Source organism: Trichomycterus rosablanca, chromosome 1, assembly GCF_030014385.1.
Source record: "Trichomycterus rosablanca isolate fTriRos1 chromosome 1, fTriRos1.hap1, whole genome shotgun sequence".
Taxonomy (NCBI): Eukaryota; Metazoa; Chordata; class Actinopteri; order Siluriformes; family Trichomycteridae; genus Trichomycterus; species Trichomycterus rosablanca.
This window is the reverse complement of record NC_085988.1, coordinates 12,412,458-12,427,609: the sequence shown is the minus strand read 5'-3', so window position 1 is coordinate 12,427,609 and position 15,152 is coordinate 12,412,458. Positions and strand designations below refer to the sequence as shown.

The window sequence follows — 15,152 nt, the reverse complement described above, 5'->3', positions numbered from 1 at the left end:
TGAAGTCGCTGTGTGTGCGACTTACGTGCTACTCGGACTCGAGTCCCCATCTCTGGTACGGGGTATGTTGTGTTTATATTTATTTAATTAACATTTCATTGAACTTTAGGGGTCGAACTGTGTATTTAATTGCTGACATGGAGTAAAATGAGCTGTTTTACATGTAAACGGTAAAATCAAACAGCTCCAGAATGCAGCCTCAGACTGTATAAGTGAATAGCCAGTGGTTGGCCGCTTGACCGTGGCTATTTATAGCAGTAGATTAATGAGCCAGAGACCGAGGCCGTTCTGCACCAGGCTCACATGCTCATTGTGTACAGTATAAGCAAACCAAACGCCAGAAGGTGACCATCCACGGTCCTGTTAAAGTTAAAACCTGGACTAGCATGGTGAAGAGGTCAGTACATACTTCCTTCAGGCAGTTCTGGTTTCCTCCCGCCTCTGTAAAGCCTGCAAAAGTTGAACTGGCTGCTTAAAGTTAGCGTTCCCATACATACATACCTTACAGTCATGTAAGCAGCCTCCTCAGAAGAGCGGCTGATGTTCTAGCCTGCAAAGATTGAACTGGCTGCTTAAAATTGGCCTGCAGTGGATTGGAACCCAGTCTGGAGTGTCCACAATCGTGTGTCTGTGCAGGCGTCCGGCCGGCTGGTAGCAGAGCTGAGATTCAAACTCTAGAGCTGGAGATCTCAGCACTGGTGAGCTAGCGTGTTTTACCACTGCTGTGAAATCAGCAGCCTGGACCGATGTGGAGTAACGAAGGCCGCGTTGCTAATAACATCATTAGCGTTGTTATGCTATCTATATTCCCAGTTGCCCAGCAACAGCCTCCATGACTGATGAGATGTTTTGATGAACAGAGAGCGTCATAGATCATGATATTTAATTTGGACGCACCAGTAGATCCACTGTACGTCCTAACGTCGGAGAAGCACAATGATAATTCTATAAGCACAGAGTCAGAGTTCTGATTCATCCCAAAGATGTTCTGACGAGTTACGGTAGAGGTTTAGTGCAGGACTTAGTGTAGTTCCACCAACACCACACGTTCTCATGGCCCATGCTTAGAGCACAGAGACACAGCCATGCTGAAATAGGAAAGGGCCATCCCTAAACTGTTGCCAGAAAGTTGGAAGCATATCATTTTGTACATTTTATTTTCATCAACTGTTTTATTCTGGTCAGGGTCACGGCAACCCAGCTCCAGTGTGAATTACTGGGTGCAAGGCAGGAATATGCTGGAAAACAGGGCTTAGCCAGTCGTGTCTGTGTAGACGCCCGGTTGGCCGATAGCACCGCTGAGGTTCTGACCCAGATCTCAGTAGAGATGGGCTGGCATAATAGATCGCATTATAAATCGCTGTGCCACCCGAGCACCTTTTATTATGTTTTATAATACTGATTCTGGATGAGTAGTTGACAAAATAAATAAATAAATAAGTAAGTGATTGAGTGAGTAAGTAAAGAAAAGTGAAGTAAATTAGGTAAGTAAGTAAAGTAAGTAAGTACAGTAATTAGGTAAGTAAGTTAAGTAAGTACAGTAATTAGGTAAGTAAGTTAAGTAAGTAAGTAAAGTGAATTAGGGAGGTAGATAAAGTAAGTAAGTAGGTAGGTTGGTAAGTAAGTAAAGTAAAGTAAGTAAGTACAGTAATTAGGTAAGTAAGTTAAGTAAGTAAGTAGGTAGGTTGGTAAGTAAAGTAAGTACAGTAATTAGGTAAGTAAGTAGGTAGGTTGGTAAGTAAGTAAAGTAAGGTAAGTAAGTACAGTAATTAGGTACAGTGTATCACAAAAGTGAGTACACCCCTCACATTTCTGCAGATATTTAAGTATATCTTTTCATGGGACAACACTGACAAAATGACACTTTGACACAATGAAAAGTAGTCTGTGTGCAGCTTATATAACAGTGTAAATTTATTCTTCCCTCAAAATAACTCAATATACAGCCATTAATGTCTAAACCACCGGCAACAAAAGTGAGTACACCCCTTAGTGAAAGTTCTTGAAGTGTCAATATTTTGTGTGGCCACCATTATTTCCCAGAACTGCCTTAACTCTCCTGGGCATGGAGTTTACCAGAGCTTCACAGGTTGCCACTGGAATGCTTTTCCACTCCTCCATGACGACATCACGGAGCTGGCGGATATTCGAGACTTTGCGCTCCTCCACCTTCCGCTTGAGGATGCTCCAAAGATGTTCTATTGGGTTTAGGTCTGGAGACATGCTTGGCCAGTCCATCACCTTTACCCTCAGCCTCTTCAATAAAGCAGTGGTCGTCTTAGAGGTGTGTTTGGGGTCATTATCATGCTGTAACGCTGCCCTGCAACTCAGTTTCCGGAGGGAGGGGATCATGCTCTGCTTCAGTATTTCACAGTACATATTGGAGTTCATGTGTCCCTCAATGAAATGTAACTCCCCAACACCTGCTGCACTCATGCAGCCCCAGACCATGGCATTCCCACCACCATGCTTGACTGTAGGCATGACACACTTATCTTTGTACTCCTCACCTGATTGCCGCCACACATGCTTGAGACCATCTGAACCAAACAAATTAATCTTGGTCTCATCAGACCATAGGACATGGTTCCAGTAATCCATGTCCTTTGTTGACATGTCTTCAGCAAACTGTTTGCGGGCTTTCTTGTGTAGAGACTTCAGAAGAGGCTTCCTTCTGGGGTGACAGCCATGCAGACCAATTTGATGTAGTGTGCGGCGTATGGTCTGAGCACTGACAGGCTGACCCCCCACCTTTTCAATCTCTGCAGCAATGCTGACAGCACTCCTGCGCCTATCTTTCAAAGACAGCAGTTGGATGTGACGCTGAGCACGTGCACTCAGCTTCTTTGGACGACCAACGCGAGGTCTGTTCTGAGTGGACCCTGCTCTTTTAAAACGCTGGATGATCTTGGCCACTGTGCTGCAGCTCAGTTTCAGGGTGTTGGCAATCTTCTTGTAGCCATGGCCATCTTCATGTAGCGCAACAATTCGTCTTTTAAGATCCTCAGAGAGTTCTTTGCCATGAGGTGCCATGTTGGAACTTTCAGTGACCAGTATGAGAGAGTGTGAGAGCTGTACTACTAAACACACCTGCTCCCTATGCACACCTGAGACCTAGTAACACTAACAAATCACATGACATTTTGGAGGGAAAATGACAAGCAGTGCTCAATTTGGACATTTAGGGGTGTAGTCTCTTAGGGGTGTACTCACTTTTGTTGCTGGTGGTTTAGACATTAATGGCTGTATATTGAGTTATTTTGAGGGAAGAATAAATTTATGCTGTTATATAAGCTGCACACAGACTACTTTTCATTGTGTCAAAGTGTCATTTTGTCAGTGTTGTCCCATGAAAAGATATACTTAAATATCTGCAGAAATGTGAGGGGTGTACTCACTTTTGTGATACACTGTAAGTAAGTAAAGTAAGTAAGTAGGTAGGTTGGTAAGTAAAGTAAGTACAGTAATTAGGTAGGTAAGTAAAGTAAGTAAGTAGGTAGGTTGGTAAGTAAGTGAAGTAAGTAATTACAGTAATTAGGTAAGTAAGTAAAGTAAGTAGGTAGGTAGGTTGGTAAGTAAGTAAAGTAAGTAATTACAGTAATTAGGTAAGTAAGTAGGTAGGTTGGTAAGTAAGTAAGTAAGTAGGTTGGTAAGTAAGTAAAGCAAGTAAGTACAGTAATTAGGTAAGTAAGTAAAGTAAGTAGGTAGGTTGGTAAGTAAGTAAAGTAAAGTAAATTAGGTAAGTAAGTAAAGTAAGTAGGTAGGTTGGTAAGTAAGTAAGCAAGTAAAGTCAGTAAGTACATTAATTAGGTAAGTAAGTAAAACAGTAAGTAAGTAAAGTAAATTAGGTAGGTAAGTTAAGTAAGTAGGTAGGTTGGTAAGTAAGTAAAGTAAGAAGGTACAGTAATTAGGTAAGTAAGTAAAGTAAGTACAGTAATTAGGTAAGTAATTAAGTAAGTAGGTAGGTTGGTAAGTAAGTAAAGTAAGAAAGTGCAGTAATTAGGTAAGTAAGTAAAGTAAGTAAGTAGGTAGGTTGGTAAGTAATTAAGGTAAAGTAAATTAGGTAAGTAAGTAAAGTAAGTAGGTAGGTTGGTAAGTAAGTAAACTAAGTAAGTACAGTAATTAGGTAAGTGGGTAGGTCGGTAAGTAAGTAAGTAAAGAAGCAAACCAAAGTAGTTTAAAAAAGTAAGTATAATAATTAAAGCAAATAAGTTATGTAGTTAAGTAAGTAAGTTAGTAGGTAGGTAGGTGAGTAAGTAAGTAAAATAACGATGGTAAAGAAAGTAAGTTATGTAAGTAAGTAGATAAGTAAAGTAATAGGTAAGTAAGTAGGTACAATAAAATAATAAAATAATTTAATGAGAGGCAGGGATGCTATTTTAAAACCAATTGTTTGTAAAATTGGATGTTCAGCAAGGTCATCGTCATGGTCAGCCGTCCAAACACTTTTGTATCCCTTTATGACCCTTCAGGATAATTAAGCTTTTTTAAGATGTGGTAGAACAAGAGAGGCACAATGGAGGTTCTGAAAGCATAACAGGAACCACTGTGAAACCCTAATGGACAAAAAGCAGCAGAGAATCTGAACAGACCACCAGGTTTAGCTAATGCATTAATGCTTTAATGAAATGTCTCTTGTTTTTCACTTCCCTGATGGGACGGAAGTGACCGTGACTCAGCAGTATTAAAACAGCCTGTAATAAAGTGGACACTGTGAGCAAGAGCAGGACATTTTAAAGATGAGCTGGAGGTAATCTCACTAAACAGCTTTACAAAAAAACTGCAGGAACAATTTGTTCATTGGGAGAATTTCAGGGATGCATTCAGTACATAAATGTTTGCTAGCAAATAGTCCATTACAAAGGCTAACTAAACATGATAATTAAAGAATGCATCAGTATCTTACAGATAACATTAGTGTAGTTCTTATAAGATGATTAAGAGTTTTACCTTTAGAATGATTTATTAAAACAGTACAACATTAACCCCCCTCTCAAAAAAATGCATAAGAATAAACTCCACTTCATTATTATTATTATTATTATTATTATTATTATTATTATTATTATTATTATTATTATTGTTATTATCATTATTATTATTAATATTATTATTATTATTGTTATTATTATTATTATTATTGTTATTATCATTATTATTATTAATACTTTTAATACAGTAGTAGTAGTAGTTGTCATATTAGTAGTGTTGTTATAATAATAATAATAATAATAATAATTATTATTATTATCCTTTGTTTATTTATTTATTACGATTATTATTTTACTGTTATTATTATTATAGTTATTTTTATAATATTACAATACTATATTATGGTTAATATATTATTTATTATTATTATTATTACTTTTAATACAGTATTAGTAGTTGTCATAGTAGTAGTGTAGATGTTATAATAATAATAATAATAATAATAATAATAATAATAATAATAATGATGATGAAAATTATGATTTTGTTTATTTATTTATTACTATTATTATTTTATTATTATAGTTAACTTTATTATATTACACTATTATATTTTGTTTATTATATTTATTATTATATTGTTATTATTATTATTATTAATAATAATTACTATTATTATTAATGTTATTATTATTATTATTAATTTTATTATTATTACTGTTATTATTATTATTATTATTATTGTATTATTATTCTTATTATTATTTATTTTTTATTTTTATTATTATTATTATTATTATTATTATTGGTATTATTATTGTTATTATCATTATTATTATTATTATTACTATTATTTTTTTTATTATTGTTATTATTATTTTTATTATTATTATTATTACTATTATTTTATTATTATTGTTATTATTATTATTACTATTATTTTATTATTATTGTTATTATCATTATTATTATTATTATTATTATGGTTAATGCTATTATTATTATTATATTTTAATCATATTTTACTGTTAATATATAAGAAAAAGAAAGAAAAGATTAAGACAAACTGTGATAGAATGACTAATAAAGCATTTAGTGTACACACACACACACACACACACACACACACACGAACACACGAACACACGAACACACGTAACCACTCAGCAGAATTGGATCATCCATCACAGGATGCAAAGCTGCAAACATTTTATTGACTGAAGATTTGCATCTTGAGCCAAGCATCAAAAGGTGTATACTTTATTGCAGTGAGAGGACATGACATCACTGCTTACTGACACTCAGTCCTCACCTTTAGTCACCATCTTTGCATAGGAGTTTTGCATGTTCTCCTGAAGTCTATGCAGTTTTTGTTCGGGTAGTCCAGTTTCCTCCCACCTTAAAAACTTGCACCGTTCTAGATCATCCCTCGGTTTGAGTGGGTGAAGGTGTGAACGTGTGCTGCCCATGCCCAGAGTGTATTCAGCAGTTATGGTAGTGGACTGTCTTAATCAAAATCAGAAGGTTGCTGGTTCAGGTCTCACCACTGCTAAAATTCCTCGGTTGAGTCTGTTAGCAATGTCCTTAATTGCTTGGATAAAATATGGCTGGTCAGGTGGAGCTGCAATCTAACATGCTAGCTCACGTGGAGATTGTGACCACTACTACTGAGTTCAAGATAGAAGAATTGAAGTCTTAATTTAAATGGGGCTCATGAGCGCCATGAGTCTATTACGACTCTCAGAGATTGTAGGATGGTGTTTCTCCAGCATATCATGTCTACTGTTTGGGTCTTCAGGCTTGTATTCATCCATTCTTCCTCTTACTGACCATCCTCGTCCTCTTTTACCCTCCACTTCTCCAAGCATAAATGTGTTTTTCTAATGATTTATTTCTTCTTATAGTGAGTCCAAAATAAAAGAGCTTGGAGTGAAGTTTGATTTGGTCCTGGATCAAAGTACAAAGCCATCTATATTCTTCCTGTCCAGCTTTTTTATTGCCCAGCTTTCACATCCATAAAGAACCACAGAGGTGACCACAGTCTGGACAATTCTGATCTTTGTTTGAGGAGACACATCTTTATATATGAAGATCTTTTCCAGTTCCTTCATTCTTCCTCTGCTGAGGGTCATTTGCTGTTAATAACTGACTCGTCCACATCTTCTCCATCAGTGTTCAGTTCAGCGGTCGTTCTTATTGTCATGACTTTTGTCTTCATGCTGATCGTACAGTTTTTTTGGTCATACTGCCTAGAGCTCTAGAGATCAGGTTCGAATTTTGAGCGAGGTAGGACTTTCATAAATGGTTTTGAAACCGTAGCTCAGTGATGGTGCAGTGATTTACAGGCCAGTATTTATTACTGAAGCTGTTGCTGTTGTGTCCTGTCATCTACAACAGAGAAAAGTGTTCAGGAGCAGAAGTTCACGCTGAGCTTATCAGTCATTCCTCTGTAGAGCTGTGTTCAAAACCAGCAGCACGTACACTCATTCACTGCTAAGTTTATTATTATTATTAATAATAATAATCATAATCATAATCATAATAATAGTAATAACAATAATAATAATAATAATATTAATAATAACAATAATAATAATAGTAATAACAATAATAATAATATAATAATAATAATAATAATAATAATAATAACAATAATATTAATAATAATAAAATAGTAATATTAATGATAATAAAAACAGTAATAATAATAATAATAATAATAATAATAATAATAATAAAATAGTAATATTAATGATAATAAAAACAGTAATAATAATAATAATAATAATAAGAAGAAGATGAAGAATAGGCACAGTGGCTTGGTGGGTAGCACTGTTGCCTCACAAAAAGTAGGTCCTGGTTTTGATTCCCAGGTGGAGCGTCTGGGCCCAATTGGAGGCCAGTTAAGCTGATGAACAACAGGAGTGGCTGTCTGGCTGCTGAATTATGAATGAGCTGAAGTGTTTACCAGCTTAGCATGAAGACTATCAAGAAAGAAATTACAGTACAATTAACCAGGGCAGATGGTCCAGGATAAACTGACCAACACAGATGGTCCATGATAGACTGTTCTGGATGGATTGTCAAGGATTAATCAACAAAGGTAGATGGTCAAGAATAGATTGGCCAGGGCAGATGGTCCTGGATAGACTGACCAGGGTGGATGGTCCAGGATTAAGCAACAAAGGTGGCTGGTCAAGAATAGACTGACAAGGGTAGATGGTCCAGGATTTATTGCCCAGGGCAGATGGTCCAGGATAGACGGAGCAGGGCAGATAGTCCAGGATAAATTGACTTGTATGGATGGCTCAGGATTATTCAACAAAGGCGGATGGTCACAAATAGACTAACCAGGGTTGATGGTCCAAGATAGATTTACCAAGGTAGATGGTCCAGGATCAATTAATACAGGTGGATTGTCCAGGATAGACTGAGCAGGGCAGATAGTCCATGGTGGATTGACAAGGGTTGATGATCCAAAATTATTCAACAAAAGCAGATGGTCAATAATAGACTGACAACGGCATTGGATGGTCCAGGATTGATTGACCAGGGTGGATGGTCCAGTATAGAGTAAACAGGGTGGATAGTAAAGGATTGATTGACCAGGGTGGATGGAATTAATCAACAAAGGTGGAAGGTCAAGAATAGACTGACTAGGGTGGATGGTCCACAGTAGATTGATCTGGGTGGATGGTCCATGATAGATTGACCAGGGCAGATAGTCCATGATTGACCGACAAGGGTGGATGGTCTAGGTTTAATTAACAAAGGTGGATGGTCAGGAAAAGACTGACAAGGACAATGGATGGTCAAGGATTGATTGACTAGGCTTGATGGTCTAGTATAGATTGACCAGGGTCCATGATAGATGGACCAGGATGAATGGGCCATGATAGCTTGACCAGGGTGGATGGTCCATTATACAGTGGGGGAAATAAGTATTTGATCCCCTGCTGATTTTGTAAGTTTACCCCCTTACAAAGACTTAAACAGTCTATAATTTTTATGGAAGGTTTATTTTAACAGAGAGAGACAGAATATCAACAAAAAATCCAGAAAAAAAACATGAAATAAAAGTTATAAATTAATTTGTATTTAATTAAGGGAAATAAGTATTTGATCCCCTACCAACCAGCAAGAATTCTGACCCCCACAGACCGGTTATGTGCCCATGAGGCACACAAATTAGTCCTGTCCCTGTATAAAAGACTCCTGTCACAGAATCAGTTTCTTCCGTTCAAATCTCTCGACCACCATGGGCAAGACCAAAGAGCTATCAAAGGATGTCAGGGACAAGATTGTAGACCTGCACAAGGCTGGAATGGGCTACAAGACCATCAGCAAGAAGCTTGGTGAGAAAGAGACCACTGTTGGTGCGATCATTCGAAAATGGAAGAAGTACAAGATCACAGTCAATCACCCTCACTCTGGAGCTCCATGCAAGATCTCACCTGGTGGGGTAAGAATGATTCTGAGAAAGGTGAGGTCAGTCCAGAATTACACGGGAGGAGCTTGTCAATGATCTCAAGGGAGCTGGGAGCACAGTCACCAAGAAAACCATTAGTAACACACTTCGCCGTAATGGATTGAGATCCTGCAGTGCCCGCAAAGTCCCTTTGCTCAAGAAGGCTCATGTACAGGCCCGTCTGAAGTTTGCCAATGAACACCTGAATGATTCAGAGAAAGCTTGGGAGAATGTGATATGGTCAGATGAGACCAAAATTGAGCTCTTTGGCATCAACTCCACTCGCCGTGTTTGGAGGCAGAGAAATGCCCAGTGGGGATGGTGTTCTTGGGGTCATATCCAGCATTTCTCTGCTCCCAGCTCCCTTGAGATCATTGACAAGCTCCTCCCGTGTAATTCTGGACTGACCTCACCTTTCTCAGAATCATTCTTACCCCACCAGGTGAGATCTTGCATGGAGCTCCAGAGTGAGGGTGATTGACTGTGATCTTGTATTTCTTCCATTTTCGATTTATTGCACCAACAGTGGTCTCTTTCTCACCAAGCTTCTTGCTGATGGTCTTGTAGCCCATTCCAGCCTTGTGCAGGTCTACAATCTTGTCCCTGACGTCCTTTGATAGCTCTTTGGTCTTGCCCATGGTGGTCGAGAGATTTGAATGGAAGAAACTGATTCTGTGACAGGAGTCTTTTATACAGGGACAGGACTAATTTGTGTGCCTCATGGGCACATAACCGGTCTGTGGGGGTCAGAATTCTTGCTGGTTGGTAGGGGATCAAATAATTATTTCCCTTAATTAAATACAAATAAATTAATTTATAACTTTTATTTTGTTGATATTCTGTCTCTCTCTGTTAAAATAAACCTTCCATAAAAATTATAGACTGTTCAAGTCTTTGTAAGCGGGTAAACTTACAAAATCAGCAGGGGATCAAATACTTATTTCCCCCACTGTAGATTGACCAGGATAGATGGTCCATGATAGATTGACCAGGGTGGATGATCCACAGTAGATTGACCAGGATGGATGCCAGACTGACCAGAGCAGATAGTCCCTGATTGACTGCCAAGGGTAGATGGTCCAGGATTAATCAACAAAGGTAGATGGTTCAGGATAGACTGACCAGGGTGGATGGTACAGTATACAGTGACCAGAGCAGATAGTCCAGGATTGATTAATAGAGGTGGATGGTCCAGGATAGAATGATTAGGGTGTATAAAAATAAATTTACTTCTATTCTTAGAACCACTAATTTTTACTGGGCTTGAGAAGATGAAGATTGAAGCCTTATCCAACATTTTAGCATCATCATCACTGATTACGACTTGATGCTTAACAAGTAAATTTCATGGTTGATAAAAGCCTCCAGGTTTGGCGTTCCTGATCCCACACTCGGCTTTGATCCGGCGTGTTTAGCGGCGCGTCCCTGAGACGTCATCGTTTCCTCGTTCCTTTCATCGTGGCTGCCGATGAAAAGAACCATACAGAGACTGTCTGCAGATCATGAATATTTGAAGATGATGATGGATGATGGTGGTGTGAGGATTAGATTCAAAGGTGTAGAAGAACGAGAGGGTTTTTTATATTTATATATTTCTTAGCTGCCTCGGTGAAGATGATCCGAATGAGTTTCCAGCTAAGGAACGGAACGTTTATCATCATTAGTGATAAAAAGCTTGTGGAGTTTTGTCTAATTCATTTTTGCAACGTGGTTCTATATGTTCCGGCGTGTGGATTGGGACACAGCCGGCACTGATAACGTGAGGTTTGGATATTCCATCCAGATATTTCATGTTGAATTCTGTACAACAGCTATTAGATTCTGCAACTCGTAATCATAAGATTTGCATTATTAATATTTGCGTTTTATTTTTAGCTGCTATTTTATTTGCGAAATTGTAGTTAAGGACATGTGTTATTTAAACTACAGATAAGCAATAAAGTGGTCTCAACACAATTTCTTATTAAATTCGGACCACATAAAGGGTGCATCCTGCAATTTGTGCCACACTAGCCCATACAATCTGTCGGTGGTTCATGGCTTGTCCCTCCTTGGACCATTGTCTGTAGGCACTCACTTTGGCTGACTCAAGAAAGTGATCAAGAAGGTTGCCCAATTTCTGAAAGTCCACAACCCAGGTGTTGTTTTTCTGGCATGGAGGCTAGTCTGTAATCCTTTCTCACAGCTGACAAATACCTGTGTCTTGTAACCCTCTGTGCGGCCTAGTTTGGTTAGCAGATGGGCTACAGAGGCTCAGTTACATGTTTTCTGGCCAGGGGCATAACTACCGGGGGGCAGTAGGGTTTTATCCTAATTGGTTCTGGGAATAAAGGCCTCACTTAGGCACCCAACAGGGCAACTCTTTAGTGGTGGGGCTTGATCCGGCAACCTTCTGATTACTAGTCATTTACATTTTCAGCATTTAGCAGACACATTTGTCCAAAGTGACTTACAGTTGTGACAGTATACAGTTTAAGCAATTGAGGGTTAAGGGCCTTGCTCAAGGGCCCAACAGCAGCAACCTGGAAGTGGTAGGGCTTGAACCAGGGACCTTTTGATTATCAGTCCAGTACCTTAACCGCTATGCTACATCTGCCCTAGTCCAGTACCTCAATCACTGAGCTATCACAAGCCTTCTCAGGAACTTTAGAGTGGTGAGCTTGTGTAATCTTGTCCATGTAGATGCCCGACCGGCTGATAGCACAGCTGAGATTCGAACACCGGATCTCCGGATCCCTGCACCACCCAGGCGTATTCGATCATTAGTCACTTTGGACATGAGCGTCTTCTAAATGCTTTATCTGTCAATGCAAAAAATAAAGTCATTAATTCATTCATTCATCTCATGACCTCAGTGTCCTGGCCAGGGTTGTGTAGAGTGTAAAACCACAGTGGGTTAGCGTATACCCACTTAACAGTGCGCCAGTCCACTGCCGGGCATCACACAGTCCCTCGTTTACACTTTTTTTGGAAGGTATCGGAAGAAAACCAGCCCCCGACTCTGCGTCACTGGAGCAGTTCGATACCAACACCACCCTCTGCATCATGCTGCTGCCCTGTAAAGTCTTTGTAAATTTGGATGGACTCCATCTCCTTCTCAGAATACGAATCGTCCAGATGAGCTTCTCAAGCCAAATGCCACTTCCTTGGCTCAGATGACTCTGGTGTGTGCCAGGCTTTAGCACCGCCAGTCCAGCAATATCATCATCACCGACACCGCTGACCTTTTCAGACCGGCTCTGGATCAGGGTCGTTTGGCCAAACAACAAAGCGTGTTTGTGTGGATATGGAAAATATTTCATACTGACCAGAGGAGACTTGCAGAGACCGCTGGACTGCTGAAGATCACGGGGTGCACGGAAAAGTGAATTCTGAATTCTGAATTCTTAATACAAATTTATTAACACTAATTATTTAAATATCTGGGGAACATAATAAAAAAAGTAAGTTACTGAATAATAATTATAAAAAAAACAGGTCCAGACTTGCTTATGCACATCCTGCCTGCCAGCTACTGTATGAACGAGCCCCAACTACATACAACTGTTATTAACTACATCTTATATTTATTTGTCACAAATGATCAGGACCACCACAGAGCAGGTATTATTTAGGTGGTGGATCATTCTCAGCACTGCAGTGACACTGTCATGGTGGTGGTGTGTTAGTGTGTGTTGTGCTGGTATGAGTGGATCAGACACAGCAGCACTGCTGGAGTGTTTTTAAATATCGTGTCCACTCACTGTCCACTCTATTAGACACTCCTACCTAGTTGGTCCACCTTGTAGATGTAAAGTCAGAGACGATCGCTCATCTATTGCTGCTGTTTGAGTCGGTCATCTTCTAGATCTTCATCAGTGGTCACAGGACGCTGCCCACGGGGCACTGTTGGCTGGATATATTTTTGGTTGGTGGACTATTCTCAGTCCAGCAGTGACAGTGAGGTGTTTAAAAACTCCAGCAGCGCTGCTGTGTCTGATCCACTCATACCAGCACAACACACACTAACACACCACCACTATTTCAGTGTCACTGCAGTGCTGAGAATGATCCACCACCCAAATAATACCTGCTCTGTGGTGGTCCTGTGGGGGTCCTGACCATTGACGAACAGGGTGAAAGGGGGTAACAAAGCATGTAGAGAAACAAATGGACTACAGTCAGTAATTGTAGAACTACAAAGTGCTTCTATATGGTCAGTGGAGCTGATAAAATGGACAGTGAGTGTAGAGGTGGTTTTAATGTTATGGCTGATCAGTGTATATATATATATATATATATACCCCCATCTCAAACACTATTAAAACATTCTTATCTAAGTAACTATGACAGATAACAGATGACAGATGATCAATTTTGCAAATGGTACTATTTGATATGCACATTTTTTTTTCTTTTTGGCATTTTATGTTCTTAATATAATCATATTTTTATATTTACATATTTTTATGTTATATTTGCATTACATTTTGTTTAATTTGATTTTATTTCCTTTTGCACTACATGGACGTGTTTGTGTGATGCTTGTGATGTTTGTGAATCGCTGCTATAACACTGCAACTTTGGGGATCAATTAAGTAATCAATCAATCAATAAACAATCATGGAGGTTTTTGGAAGTGCAGGTTTATTTTAAAAAGTCCATTTGCTGTGGAGATCAGCAGGGGTGCGAGAGCTGCAGAATCGTGCCCATCTGCCATGCCGTTCATGAGCAGCAGAGAGAACATGGAGGCACAGATGCTGTCTTATAGCAGTGTGCTTTATCCTCTCCAGCCAGCACGTACTGTAGAATTCTGTATGTTGACATCAAAACCCAGTCTCCTTGTGCTGCCTATAGTAGACTTTATCATTTGAAGGGACGTCTGCATACTTTGGGACATTTATTGTGGCCTCCAGAAGCAGTTTGAACTCAGTGGTTTTATCCTATGAGCTTGTGTGTCTGAGATGTTGTTGAAGGTAAAATACTGAACAGAATTGTGAATGTGAGATCGGTGGATTTTCCTGGTTGTGTGTTGCTATGAATCAGAGTTTCTTGGCCACGTCAGTCAGTACAAACACAGATGAGTCACGGTTAAAGGAATCAGAAGAGCTGGATGTACGAGCCTCGTCTCCTAGTACTATTAATAACACCATTGTTAGTTCTATATAGCTAACAGGAGGTTACTACGGTAAACACTGACCGTATCTAAAACCATAAGCTAAGAGTAGAGCAGCAGGTTCGAGAGATAAACTCTTTATTCACCATTATTCTCTTTGATGATCATTTATTACTAATTCATTTGTTTATTGTCTGTTTTACCAGTGCTTTATCCTATTTAAGGTTGTGGTGGGTACTATTCACTAGGCAAAACAACCCAGACAGGTTACCAGTCCATCACAGGGCAAAACACACACACACACACACACACACACACACTTGGGGTAATTTCTGGTGTCTCCTATTAACTTGACTGCATGTCTTTGGACTGTGGGAGGAAACCCACACAGACAGGAGGAGAACATGCAGACTTACCACAGAAAATCTGTCTGTCTGTCTGTCTGTCTGTCTGTCTGTCTGTCTATCTATCTATCTATATGTCTGTCTATCTATCTCTCTGTCTGCCTGTCTGTTTGTCTATCTATCTATCTATCTATCTATCTATCTATCTATCTATCTATCTATCTATCTATCTATCTATCTATCTATCTATCTATCTATCTATCTATCTATATGTCTGTCTATCTATCTCTCTGTCTGCCTGTCTGTTTGTCTA

The 15,152-nt window shown here is 39.0% G+C and overlaps 1 protein-coding gene across 1 annotated transcript in view; it reads left to right on the top strand.

Moving 5' to 3' along the window:
- The window catches only part of fam135b (family with sequence similarity 135 member B), a 105,041-nt gene that overhangs the window by 14,221 nt on the left and 75,668 nt on the right, over positions 1 to 15,152 (top strand). The gene's annotated exons all lie outside the window — the stretch shown is intronic.